The sequence below is a fragment of the Mauremys reevesii genome, linkage group 4 (assembly GCF_016161935.1).
Source record: "Mauremys reevesii isolate NIE-2019 linkage group 4, ASM1616193v1, whole genome shotgun sequence".
NCBI classification, from domain to species: domain Eukaryota; kingdom Metazoa; phylum Chordata; order Testudines; family Geoemydidae; genus Mauremys; species Mauremys reevesii.
The window spans coordinates 120,362,058-120,376,144 of NC_052626.1; the positions used below are offsets into that span (position 1 = coordinate 120,362,058).

The window sequence follows — 14,087 nt, forward strand, 5'->3', positions numbered from 1 at the left end:
CCTTCTCTGCACCTCTCTCTGCCCATGGCACTCCCTCTGCACCGCTCTGTTGGCTCTACACCCACTGGGGACTCCCCCACATTGGGGATTTCCTCAGAGGGAGTGTTACAGGCTGTCTCGTCTCCCTTTGTGCCAGCTGAGTGGTGAAAAGGGAGTGGAGTAGGCGAGAGAATCTGGGCCACTGTGGGCATCTCTGCTCTGAGTCCCCCTGGCTTCCTGCTGGGATTTGAAATTTGTCATTCCTGCCATCAGCCTGTTTCTCCTTCTGCTCCTGCCACTGCTGCCCTGGGGGAGACTCCCAGGTTTTACAGTAACTTTATGTCTCTTACCTTTCTCTCTTTCCTCTCTGAGTTTTGCAGCAGAATCTCGGAGGTTGATCTGAGTGAAAACCTCTATGGTTACATCTACTGCAGCTACATCCACTATAGAATTCCATCAGGAGGTTCTTCATATCTATCCTGTCGGCATTCTCCAGCCGACCTCGGGGGATGTTACCTTTCCCCTCAAAGTCAGAATGTGATAGTTTGTCTTTAAATCTTTTCAAGTCTTCCTGAGAAAGGTTGTCGAGAGCTCGTAAGAGCAGGTCACTGACTTTGCTGCTTTGGTTTCCCATCACTGGGAATCAAGAGAGAAGCTAAAATGCAATGTAAAGTCTTCATGTTAATCATTAATTGGGTATAACAATAATTATTCCCATGTAGAGGAAAGAAGTAATCTAGTGGTGGGAGAAGATCACTGGGGCTCATAACTCCTCAGTGTTTCTCTCTCACAAATGATTCTTTGTGCCTGTTTCCACATCTGTAAAATGGAGATAATCCTACTGATCTAACTCACAGGGTTGTTGTGCAGCTTAGACAATGTTTGTAAAGCCAGATGAGTAATAGGAAGATAGGAGCTATGGTAATAGTATTTATCATCCAACTGGGTTTGAAAATAGAGGTGGGACACCCTAATTTAATTAACATTTCAAAAATATAAACCCAGAAAATACAGTCCTGGAATATCAGGCCCTGCGTCCTGAGATCCAGCATTAGCTTGTGAGGAACCTCCTGGGTATTTTGGATATCAGAGCAAGGCGAGGTGGAGCAGTGGTAATTTCTGACATACAGTGCATCTACACAGCCACTGTGGGGTGTCGGTCCCAGTTTGGACAGACAGATAGATGTGAGCTTCAGCTCTACTTGAGCTAGGGCCTAAAAATAGCAGTGTGGTGGGGGCAACACAGGTTAGATGCCCATGTCAAATCCTGCCTGACCCCCTGGATACATATCCGGGTGGCAAGCTCAAGCCACCGCCCATGCTGCTTCTTTGAGGCGGGAGCACAAACACAGCCCATGCACATGTCTTCCTGCACTGGGAATTACACCTCTCACTTGCTGTGTAAACTTACCCACAGGCCCTATTCTCACAGGTCTCACCACCCACATGTACAAACTACAACTAGTTCAGATTAAAGTTGGCTCATCCCAAGAGAAAATGCAGAAAGTGATCGACTTACTGTTGGTCAGAACGCTCTCACCAACATCATCTGATGGCCCTTGTTTGATCTGTTTCTCTCCATCTTCTTTGTGTTCAAACAGAGACATCCAAAACAACCCTAGGAAGAGGAAGAGGAAACAGGAAACTGTTTGCTCGAAGTTTATTGTTCAATACAAAGAAACTAAAACATCACTAGCTAAAACTGAACTTCAGCACTTTCTGAATTTCTCTACGAACCCTCATACCACAGCAAGTACGATTTAAAGCCTTCTTAGTCCATGTATCTATATTGTTTTGGTTTTTATTCCTTTTATTCCTTTGGCTTCAGCAACTTGTTTCTCTGAATAGTGAGGTCATGAACTCCATAATCATGTTCACCACTTCTCCCTTCCCACACACTCCATGTTGGGAGAAAATATTGTAGCAGCTTTATCAAAGCAGTGCAGCAGCTTTAACCAGGACAAGCCACACCTAAATAGCATGCAACAGACAGAATGGGGATTGGACTTTGTATCCTGTCATAAATATAAAGGTAAAGGTAACCACCTTTATGTATGCAGTAACATAAAATCCCTCCTGGCCAGAGGTACAGAATCACTTACCTGTAAGGGGTTAATCAGTTCCATTAACCTAGCTGGCACCTAACCAAAAAAACAATGGGGAAAAATACTTTCAAATCTAGGGGCGGGGAGGGAAGGTTTTGTTTGTGCTCTCTTTGTGTTGTTCTCTCTTGGGACAAAGAAAGAGACCAAGCAGATAACCCAGCTCCTAAAAAACCCTAAAATAATACATCTAAAATTCAAAAAAAGGTAAGTAATTGCAAGAATATCCATTAGATTATCTTTTGTTTTAGCTTGTAAATTTTCCCTATGCTAAGAGGTAATTTTATTCCTGTTTCGTAACAAAGTTAGAGGGAAATTCTCTATGTTTTAAATCTTTTTATTTACCCTGTAAAGTTATCTTCCATCCTGATTTTGCAGGTGTGATTCTTTTACTTTTTTTTTAAATAAAATTCTTCTTTTACAAAACTGATTGATTTTCAGTGTCCTAAAAAACAGGGATTTGGTCTGTGCTCACTTTGTTAACCTATTGGTTGGTATATTATTCTCAAGCTTCCCCAGGAAAGGGGGTGAAGGGACTTGGCAGGATATTTTGGGGGGATAGGGCTCCAAGTGGCCCCTCCCTAAATGTTTGTATAAATCACTTGGTGGTGGCAGTAATATCGTCCAAGGACAAGGAAAGGAATTTGTGCCTTGGGGAAGTTTTTAACCTAAACTGTAGAATATAAATTTAGGGGGTCTTTCTTGCGGGTCCCCACATCTGTTCCCGAGTTCAGTGTGGGGAGGGAACCCTAACACATCCTATTCATGGGTGAGGGGAAGAATCCCTATCTTTAATATTAAAAAAATCATGAGAACAGAACTTTGGACAAAAATGAAGTCAGCAAAATTGGATCTCCATGGACCACAATAATCATAAGCTTCAAAAGTGAGCTTGGAAAGTTTTACAAGTCACTCATACAGTTACTCAGAAGGAAATAGCTGCTTGTTAAACAGAGGAAGTGAGGACACATTTCTGATACGTCCCTGTGAGATTCTTAATCTCTGCCGTCTTTCTGGGGCAATTCTCTCTGAGATCAAATAAGCAGCAACTCTAAGCTTCCATGCTGGCTCGCACCCCACCACCTGCCACCATTTGGGGCTTTGTTACCTCATTTTAAGAATTTCTTGTACTTTTGTTTTTGTCTGCAGCTGCCAGCAGCCCTTGTCCCAACTGAGAAGTGGAAACAAGAAGTTTGCTGTTCATTTCAGCAGAGAAATAAGAACTATGGGAACCAGAATCCATTGGTCCTGCTCCTCTTAGGATGGAAGCAGAGAGAGGGGTTTCTGCCTGGGGGCAGATCTCAGCTGGTATGTCAGCTTAGTACTACTGCCAAGGGATGGCCCATATACGGGTCCCTAAATACACAGCTTTACAGGGGGCTGGATTTGCTTGTATCAGCCCTGCACATAAAGTGAACATAATAACCGCTGCCCTAGAGACACTCATATGTTGAGGCTAGCGATGTAGGTGCTATGGCCACTCTCTCTGGTGGTTGGTCCCCTACTGCATCCATTAGTCTCTGCTCACAACTCCAACCCACGCAGACTCCCTCAGACTCCCTGTCAAGGTTCCTTCCCCACTCTGAACTTTAGGGTACAGATGCCTCACCTTTTTGTCACGCTTTGGGATGAAAACAAATGTTGAAATATTTGTAATTTCCTTGTTAGATGGGAAATCTGACTTTTGCTCAGCTATGCTATTGAATGACTTTGATCACTGAGTTCTTTACTTTCAAAACACTTTGGATCTGACTCTTAAATGAGGACTCAATCCCTGTGAGTGCAGTATTCACTTTCAAAAAACATAGAAACCAGCATGAAAGGCCTTTTCTTCTTTTACTTTAGACTGTAACTACAGTGACTTTTACTTTAAATGGTCACCAAAGACTCCACTTTGATCCCTGACAAATTTAACAAAACAACTTTTAACTACATTATTTTTCTTTTAACTTTCTTCAGGTTTTTTTTTAAACATGTCACTGGGTTTTAAAACTTGTTTTTATTATAATAATATGTAGCCCCTCCTCCATTTTCTCTCCTAGGCACTTGCTATCGCAAATATTTGCGGTATTTTTTCTCCACTCCTTGCATGGGTCAGGTTCTGGGTTCTTTTTCTTTTTTGGCTCCTGGTGTTGCCACTCAAAGAGACTCTGCACTATGCCCAGTGCACAGGGTGACTATCCTTTGATAAAGCCATGATAATACTTCAAACAGGAAAGAAGCATAAAACCTAGTATACAGGGGAGAATAGAGTAAATAAAATAAACCTCAGCAAATGAATGACACACCAAAAATAACACTATAACAGAAAGGTGAACTGTATTGGTCACAGGAAAATAGGATCGGGGCAGGAAGGGTTTAAGATTATCTAATAATTAAGAAACATTATTAACCCATTTTCCTGCATCCTAATGCTCACAAACTCCTCTAACCCCATCTCCCACCTGGCACCTTCCCAAGGTGGATGGTGCTGCTGAGGTCGCGTATCCTGAGATGGAGTGTTGCAGCACTGTGGTGGTGGCTGACTAAAACAAAAGTCACCTTTTAATTCATGCCTTGATAGGGCAGGCTCTTCTCCTGACTCCATCCGGTTCATTAGAATCCCTTGGGATCTCGGATGGCTCTCGGTAACCTGTGCTGGGTAAGATCTCTCTCTCTCTCTCTGGATTCTGGTCACTGCGATGCTGGAGACGCCATATCCCTGAAGCCACAGTCTAAGAGCAATGCAAACTCCTTTTGCAGGGAGCAGGAATTTAGCAGAGGCTCCCTGATCTGCACAGTCTATTTAACTGCAGTGCAGACATACCTGGTGAGCAGAAAAAGGCTGCTGAAATCTGCCACCTTTAAGAAAAACAGTTTTTTCCCCTGAGATTGTATCTCAGGAACAACTGGTCAAATATCTAAAAGTTTGGAACACGTACAAAATCGCAGGCACTCATGAGGCTCACTAACTTTCAAGGTAATCTGACTAACCCTGTGGATTTTAGAAGAGTTGATTTTTAAACAGAAACCTGGTCTAAACCTTAACTATAGCATCACCCTGCAATAAGAGACCAGAAAGACAAAGGATGGGGCAAGGAAATATAATTATTTTTTCAGATGGAAAATTGAGACCCATAAAGATAGAGTGACTTGCCCAAAGTCACATGGGGGAGTCTGTGGTAGAGGCAGGACTTTAATTACAAGAGCCTCCTTTCTCCTGAAGAGAGCTTTGCTCATTCTCTTGTGTTTTTTGGTCTCAGAAATGTGCTTTTGGGATTGGACACAACCTCTCTTTTCTATGTTTATGGTTTTTAAACAATAACAAACTTAACAATCAGCATTTAAAAATTAGGGCCAGTGCTACTTATGAATTTTCTGACCACGATACACGTGATTTGTTGAAGTGTGTCAGAAAAATTCAAAAAGCTCTGTCTTGACCAGGCCGGATCCAAACAAACATCTGAAAGCGGTGAAGAGGCAAAACAAAATCCAGGTAGGGTTGTCTGGAGGAGGAGGGTGAAGGGTGGCCATCTCCTAAACATTTTTGAAATGTCAGGTGCCATTCCTAGTATATCTGAAAGTCTTCAGACATTTTAAAGGCAAAATTCTATGCAATTAGAATAATAAGAGCATTCATGGTGTTCTTCTGGAGTTCTGCACTAAGAAAACTTTCTAGTGTCTCAAATTACATGTTAATATAGAAGTGCATCAAAACCACAAGACCCTAAATAGATACAATTATTTGCCAATAGATGCGTACCCAGCTATATTCTAAAACCCAGCATCAACTTGAGTTGATGGGGAAGGGCACAAGCAGTTCCAGGATTAACTTTGCATTCAGATTTAAAGTTAAATCTGGACTGAAAACCTTTCATTTTACACATCATTTTGTTAGGAAGAAAAATCAGGTTATTCTTGCCTCTGATCTCAGTAAAGACTCTCATGCCCTCTGCCAATCTCAGCCAGGCCTCTGAGACCCCTGTTACACCAGAGAATCATGTTGTAATACATGACAATGTTGCCATCTTGTGGTTTTATCACAAATCTCTTGATATTTGATGTTTTTCTGAAAGTCCTAGTGCCCAGAGTCATGTAACTAAGGGTATGTCTACACTACCAGATTAGTTCGATTTAACTTAATTCGAATTTGTGGAATCGACCTTACAAAGTCGAATTTGTGTGTCCACACTAAGGACACTAATTCGACTTTGTGAGTTCACACTAACGGGGCAAGCGTCGACACTGGAAGCGGTGCACTGTGGGAAGCTATCCCACAGTTCCCGCAGTCCCCACTGCCCATTTGAATTCTGGGATTTCCCCACAATGCATGCTGGGGGGAAAAATGTGTCGAGGGTGGTCTTGGGTAACAGTCATCATTCAACGTGCTTTCGGACGTCTCAAGGGGAGATGGAGGAGCTTACTGACTCGCTCGGATCTCAGCGAAACCAATATCCCCATTGTTATTGCAGCTTGCTGTGTGCTCCACAATCTCTGTGAGAGCAAGGGGGAGACCTTTATGGCGGGATGGGAGGTTGAGGCAAATCGCCTGGCTGCTGATTATGCTCAGCCAGACAGCCGTGCAATTAGAAGAGCCCAGCGGGAAGCACTGTGCATCCAGGAGGGTTTGAAAGCTAGGTTCCTCAGGGAGCAGGGTAACCTGTGACTGTTCAGTTTCTTTACAGAGAAGCGGAACCTGCCCCTGCTTCAGTTACTGTTGACTTTCTTCTGCGGTTACATACCCCGTTCACCACGTTTCCCGCCTTCCAACACACGTTTAAAAATAAAGTTAATGGAACATTGCTAATTAACAACGTTTTCTTTATTAATGAATTCGCGTTAAAGGGTTGAAACAGGGACGCAGACTGTGGTGGGTAGGGTGTGCAGTGATGTTAACACCGCTTCTACACTCGAGGAATGATAGGCTCCTGCTCCTAGAGCGGTCTGCAGTGCCGGACTGGTTGTTTCAACGGAGCCTGCCATCCCTCCTTTTCGGGACTCTGTGTGCGGGGGCTATGTGACCTTGTGGCAGGGGAGGACGGTTACAGATTCCCCTGCTGCGTGGCTCTGTGGTCCAGGACAAGGACCCATGCATAAGTTCTGTAACCGCCCTCCTATGCCACAAAGTCACGTACCCCCCACCCACACAGAACATGGAAAACACCTCCCAGACCGACCAGAGTGCCTACTGACTGCACTGTGTGTGTGACCTGCTGTTGATCCTGCCCCCGTGTCTGTACCCTGGTAAAGGTGACTGTCCTATGCAATTAACAACCCCCTCCCCCCCCCCCGCCCTTCACAGACAGTCTTCTGTAGAAAACCTTGACGGAAATAGTAATTAACAGCAAACTACTTTTAATAATCAACTACACAGTTAGGGGATGAAACTGGGATTGGGGCTTCGGTGAGCCAGGAAGGGAAGGACTTCTCAACATTTAGGGAATGAGAGCCTTCTTGTATTTGTGCACTCTGCAGGGGTGCAGTGACAGTTTTCATGGCCCCTGTCGCCCCTCCTTCTTGTTACTTTGGGTGAAGGGGGTTTGGGACTTTGTGGCGGGGGAGGGCGGTTGCAGATACACTGCAGGGGGGCTCTGTCCTCTGCCTGCGGTCCTGCAGAACATCCACAAGGCGCCAGAGCGTGTCAAATTTTCCCTGGGCATTTCCTGTGTGGCTGGTCAGAACATCCAAGCTCGGACTGCTGTCCAGAGCGTCAACAGAGTGGTGCACTGTGGGATAGCTCCCGGAGCTACTAAGGTCGATTTCTGTCCACACATAGCCTAATTTGACATAGCCATGTCGAATTTAGCGCTACTCCCCTCGTCGGGGAGGAGTACAGAATTCGAACTAAAGAGCCCTCTAGGTCGTTCTAATTAGCTTCCTGGTGTGGACGGGTGCACGGTTAAGTCGAATTAACGCTGCTAAATTCGACATAAACTCCTAGTGTAGACCAGGCCTAAGTAATACTCTCCATTTAAAAAGAAAATGAAAGCTTAGTTCCTACTTTTGTAGTTGCAGAGAGCCTGAGAACATGAACCCTAAAGTCTGAAAAAACAGAAGCCAAATAAAAGGAATTCAGTGTATTGTTTTTTTTTTAAAAATCTCATTATTTTTAAGACAATCACATAACTATGCTCAGTTTAAGACTCTTTGCAACCTGACTCGTGATTTTTGAACATTTGGCAGCATACAGTGAGTGTGTATCTTAGTGCAATGTTTTGGCATTACACTTATTATAAAATATTTTTAAAAAAATCTAAGTGCCACTCTGTCCCCCTTTTATAATTTTGTCATTTGTTCTGTTGTTTCTCTCTTTGCTCAGATATTTTCTTCTCTTTTCGTCACTCTCTTTTTTCCTTCAGTCTTTTGAGTGTGTTTACCCTCAAATTTAGTCATTTTCTTTTTCCTGCCATTCTCCCCCACACCATCTTCACTGTTTTCCTTCTGCTGCTCCCTAGAGACTCCCTCCATGCTTCATTAATTCTTTCTGTCTTGCTCCCTGTATCCTTATTAATTCTCTTCTGTCCCCCATATTACTTTCTAGGGGATTCCCCTATTTCCTTTACAGTTTTTCCCCACTTTCAGTGCTCTTCTTTGGAGGTCTGCCTTCCTCTGCACCATGGTGGGTATTTCCTTACCCCACCTTAGCCTTATCTCTTCCATCAAAGGTATCAGGGTGTGGGAGTGTGGGGTGGTGTCTTTCCTTACTCCCTTCACTACCCTTCTCAGGTTGCACCCTGAGGGTCCCTTCACACCTCCCCATTGAGCAGAATAACAATATTTTTAAGGCAGAGGGGGTCTCCTTTTAATACCAAGTGAGGTTCATTCCCCTCACATGCCCTCCCCACACTTTGGGGTCTCTTTCTCCTCACCTTCTCAGGTGTCTTCTGTCTCTATCTCTCTTTTAGCCTTTAAATCTTGTGGGGCTCTTCTCTTCTGCTTTAACTTGGATGCCCTCTTTTCTTTACCCCTCCCCAAATTAGGGTTTATCCCCTCAGATTCCCACATACACCTTTGGGTTTTTTTCTCCCCCTGCTCAACCCAGTCTTAGAATCTCTCCTCCCATTGCAGGCTCCTCTTTTCATACCTCCAAAATACCTTGGGGGTTCTACAAACCCTTACTGACTCTGAGGGCTTCCAGAGGCATGGAGGCTTCTCTCCCTTGCACAAATATTGGGGGTTTCCGTTCTGTGACACTCTACACCCTGGGGGAGCACCCTGTGACCCCCATATTCATCATGTGTATATAATTGTGATATTACATATAAAGCAGGCCATGTAAGGTATCTAGGGAAAGGTTGTGATCTGCTGAAACCCACTGTTCCATCTACATTTTTATATCATTAATGCATATTGTGATGGAGCAAGGCCGGATGGCTACAGGAAAGTACTGAGGAGCAGGTATGTTAGCTCCAGGCTAAGCAAATCCCTAGTACCATGGGAACCAAAATGGCAGTTGCTCCAGGCTAATCAAGGCACCTGGGGCCAATTAAGAACTTTCTAGAAGGCACCGGAGAGAGCTACATTGATTGGAGCACCTGCAGCCAATCAGGACAGGCTATGCAAGGCACCTGGTATAAAAAGGGGAGCTCACTCCAGTCTAGGGGGAAGGAGCCAGAGGAGAGAAGTGTGTGTGAGGAGCTGGGAGCAAGAGGCACAAGGAGCTGAGACTGAGAAGGTGTGCTGCTGGAGGAGTGAGGAATTATCATACCATCAAGCATGATCAGACACCAGGAGGAAGAACCTGTGGTGAGGATAAAGAAGGTGTTTGGAGGAGGCCATGGGGAAGTAGCCCAGGGAGTTGTAGCTGTCATGCAGCTGTTATAAGAGGCACTATAGACCGCTGCAATCCACAGGGCCCTGGGCTGGAACCCGGAGTAGAGGGTGGGCCCGGGTTCCCCCCAAACCTCCCAACTCCTGATCAGACACAGGAGGAGTTGACCCAGACTGTGGGTTCCACCAGAGGAGAAGATCACTGAGGTGAGCAAATCCGCCAAGAAGCGCAGGACCCACCAAGGTAGAAGAGGGACTTTGTCACAACTGGTGTCAGGAGTGGGCTATTTGGTGTGCACAGCGCGGTGGAAGAAGGAGGGTGATTTAAAAACACACACCAAAAAAAAAAAAAGGGTTAATTTTTTTGTGTGTCACCACAATGGATGATGTAGTGCGGGCACTGATACAAGCCACGGCGGCCCAGCAGGAGGCTACCCGTGTCCAGGCAGCCACCCAGCAAGAAGCAGTGCGGCTGCAGCAAGAGACTAATCGCCTGCTGATGGACCAAGCTGCTCAAGACCGAGCTATGTTGCAGGAACTGGTAAGCCAGGTAAAGACCCTTACAGAGCTGAACCGTGGCCATGATGGGACGCGGTTCATACGGGCTAGCCATTGGCTGCAGAAAATGACGCGGGAGGATGATGTAGAGGCATACCTTATGGCCTTTGAGAGGACAGCCCTACGGGAGGCCTGGCCTCGAGATCAGTGGTCTAGCATCCTTGCCCCATTCCTGTATGGGGAGGCCCAGAAGGCCTACCATGATCTGCCTGAAGAGGCTGCAGCAGACTACTCCCAGTTGAAGGCAGAGATCTTGGCCAGATCTGGGGTAACGACCGCAGTGCGGGCCCAGCGGTATCATGAGTGGAGGTACCAGGAAGACAAAACCCCGCGGTCCCAATTGTATGACCTCATCCATCTCGCACGAAAGTGGTTGCAAACAGAATCCCGGAGTCCGGAAGAGATACTAGAGGTTCTGGTCATCGACCGGTACATGAGGGCACTGCCACCAGATCTCCGCAAATGGGTAGGCCAGAACGATCCATACACCTATGACGAGATGATCACGCTGGTAGAAAGACGCATGACAGCCAGAGAATTGACCCAACTACGCAAGGAAAGCCCCTTCCGTAGCAAACACCCAACCCCAACCCGGGAAGGAGGGACAGCCAAACCCCTGGGGAGTCCTAGGTGGAGGAAGAGGTGGGCTGGAAACCCACAGAGACTCCAGAAGGAAGGGATTGGCGTGAGTGGAGGAAACCCTTGGACTAAACCCCCTAGCCCACATGATGGGAGACTGACTAGAAACAGTTATAGATGTTATGCATGTGGGGAGTGGGGACACATAGCAGCACAGTGTCCCAGCACCGAAGAACCTATGCAATGCAACTTGGGGGATTGGGAGGTCCCATGCTCCCTTATCCACCTTGCGGGTGTTGCATTAGCCCCATATAACTACACCAGGCCAGTGAAGATAAATGGAACAGAGACTACAGCACTGGTGGACTCAGGGAGTGCTATCACCCTTATATCGGGTAAGCTAGTAAAAAGTAGCCAGCTGCTACAAGCCAAACGTGTAGCAGTGACATGTGTGCATGGGGCCATGAGCCAATACCCCACCATCCCAGTGGAGATAGAGGTTCAGGGGAACCCCATTGAGGTGACAGTGGGCGTTGTTCCTAAACTCCCATATCCTGTAGTTATTGGGAGAGACTATCCAGGGTTTGATAATTTACTTCCCCATGAGAGGCTGCAGGGAAGTGGAGACCCTGTTGGCAGCGACTCATCATTGGGGGAATGTCAACCCCCCATGTTTTCTGAGTTTTCTCAGGATCTTTTCTCAGCCCCCCAAAAGGCCCGGAAGAAAAAAAAACGAAAGGAGGGCCGCGAAGGCTTTGGGAACCCAGATCCTGACCCAGGGCCAGAAGACTGCGCTAGTAGGCAGATGGGCACGAGCAGCCAACAGAGAAACTACCAACATGGAAGGTGAGCCGGAGGCTGGCCCCAGCCATGATGGCGACAGGCCATTGGAAAAAGCAGAAGCCAGCCCCTGGGAGCTCAGGCAGGGTAGTCCTGGGAGAGAGACATTCGGACGGGACCAGGCAGAGGACCCCAGATATGATAACGTCAGGAAAGAGGTGGCTGAGATAGATGGGATAGCAGTGGAGGGGAAGGTCCGAGGTCCAGGACCCTACTTTATAGTGAAGAAAGATCTCCTGTACCGTGTGGTGCAAATGCAGGAGCAGGAGATACATCAACTTCTGGTGCCACGAAAACATCAAAAAGCCATATTGAGCCTCGCCCACAGTCACCTGTTTGGAGGACACAAAGGGGTAGAGAAAACCCAGGCCAGGATCCTGCGGAGGTTCTTCTGGCCAGGAGTACATGAAGATGTCAGGAGATACTGACTGATCAAGGGACACCTTTCGTGTCTAAGTTGATGAAAGATCTCTGTTCATTGCTCCATGTACAAGCCCTACGGACCTCTGTATACCACCCGCAAACAGACGGCCTTGTGGAAAGGTTCAATAGGACCCTCAAGGCCATGATCCGGAAAGTGGTGAGCCGGGATGGGAAAGACTGGGATACCCTATTGCCTTACCTCATGTTCGCCATCCGGGAAGGTCCACAAGCCTCCACAGGCTTCTCTCCATTCAAACTACTATATGGGCGCCACCCCCGAGGCATATTGGATATAGCCAGAGAAGCCTGGGAAGAGGAGCCAAATCCCGGAAGGAACATAGTCGAGCAGGTAATACAGATGAGGGATCGGATAGCCCGAGTTACACCCATTGTACGAGAACATTTGGAGAAAGCACAGGAGACCCAACGGACCCATTATAACCACCAAGCAAAGCTTCGACGGTTCCAACCAGGGGATCGAGTAATGGTCCTGGTGCCCACAGCAGAAAGCAAGCTGTTGGCCCAGTGGCAGGGACCCTATGAAGTGATTGAAGCCGTGGGAGAGGTAAACTATAAGGTGCGGCAGCCAGGCCGCAGGAAACCGGAGCAAATTTACCACATCAATCTTCTAAAACCTTGGCATGATCGAGAGGCATGCTTAGTCACCCAGGAGACCCTTCCCCATGAGGATAACTTACACGAGCAAGTGAAGATATCACCCGACTTGACGCCAATCCAAAAGATCGAGGCAGCCGACATGATTAATTGCAATCGATATGTGTTCTCTACAAAACCGGGGCGGACGACTGAGACCTATCACCATATCCGCACGATCCCTGGAGCCAAGGTAACACTCAGACCCTACCGAATCCCAGCAGCCAAAAGAGAAGAAATCAAGGCCGAAGTAAAGAAAATGTTAGAATTAGGCGTTATTGAAGAATCCTACAGTCAGTGGTGCAGTCCAATCGTTCTAGTGCCCAAACCTGATGGTACCACGAGATTCTGTAATGACTTTCGCCGACTGAATGAAGTATCCCAATTTCATGCATACCCCATACCACGCATCGACGAACTGGTTGACCGACTGGGTAGTGCCCGATTCTTGACTACACTGGATCTGACAAAAGGGTATTGGCAGATTCCCCTGACCAAAGAAGCTAAAGAAAAGACAGCGTTCTCCACCCCAGACAGGCTATTCCAGTACACTGTTCTCCCTTTTGGGTTACATGGGGCCCCAGCCACATTCCAGCGCCTCATGGATAAGCTGCTGCGCCCCCATACTAGTTATGCAGCTGCATACCTAGATGATGTCATCATCCATACGCCAGACTGGGGAACCCACTTGGAGAAAGTTGAGGCAGTGCTACGCACCTTAAGGCGGGCTGGCCTCACCGCTAATCCTGCTAAGTGTGCCATAGGACTAGCAGAGGCTAGGTACCTGGGATATATTGTAGGAAGAGGTATAGTGAAGCCCCAAACTAATAAACTAGAAGCGATTCAAAACTGGCCCCGGCTGACCCGGAAGAAGCAGGTCCGTGCATTCCTAGGCATGGTAGGCTACTACCGATGGTTTATTCCCCACTTCGCCAGTAGGGCAAGTCCTCTAACGGATCTGGTGAAGGCTCGAGGTCCAGACATGGTGAAGTGGACCGATGCTGCAGAAGGGGCGTTTGTAGACCTTCGGACAGCCCTCTGTAATGACCCCATACTCATAGCCCCGGACTTTACCAAGGAATTTATTTTACAGACAGATGCCTCTGAGGTGGGGTTGGGGGCAGTTCTGTCCCAAATGATTGGAGATGAAGAACACCCGATTCTCTACCTAAGCAGAAAGCTGCTCCCACGAGAACAGAAGTA

General features: G+C 46.8%; 1 pseudogene; it reads right to left on the bottom strand.

The window, feature by feature from the left end:
• Nucleotides 1–14,087, bottom strand: part of LOC120405186 — a 63,192-nt pseudogene that overhangs the window by 46,468 nt on the left and 2,637 nt on the right.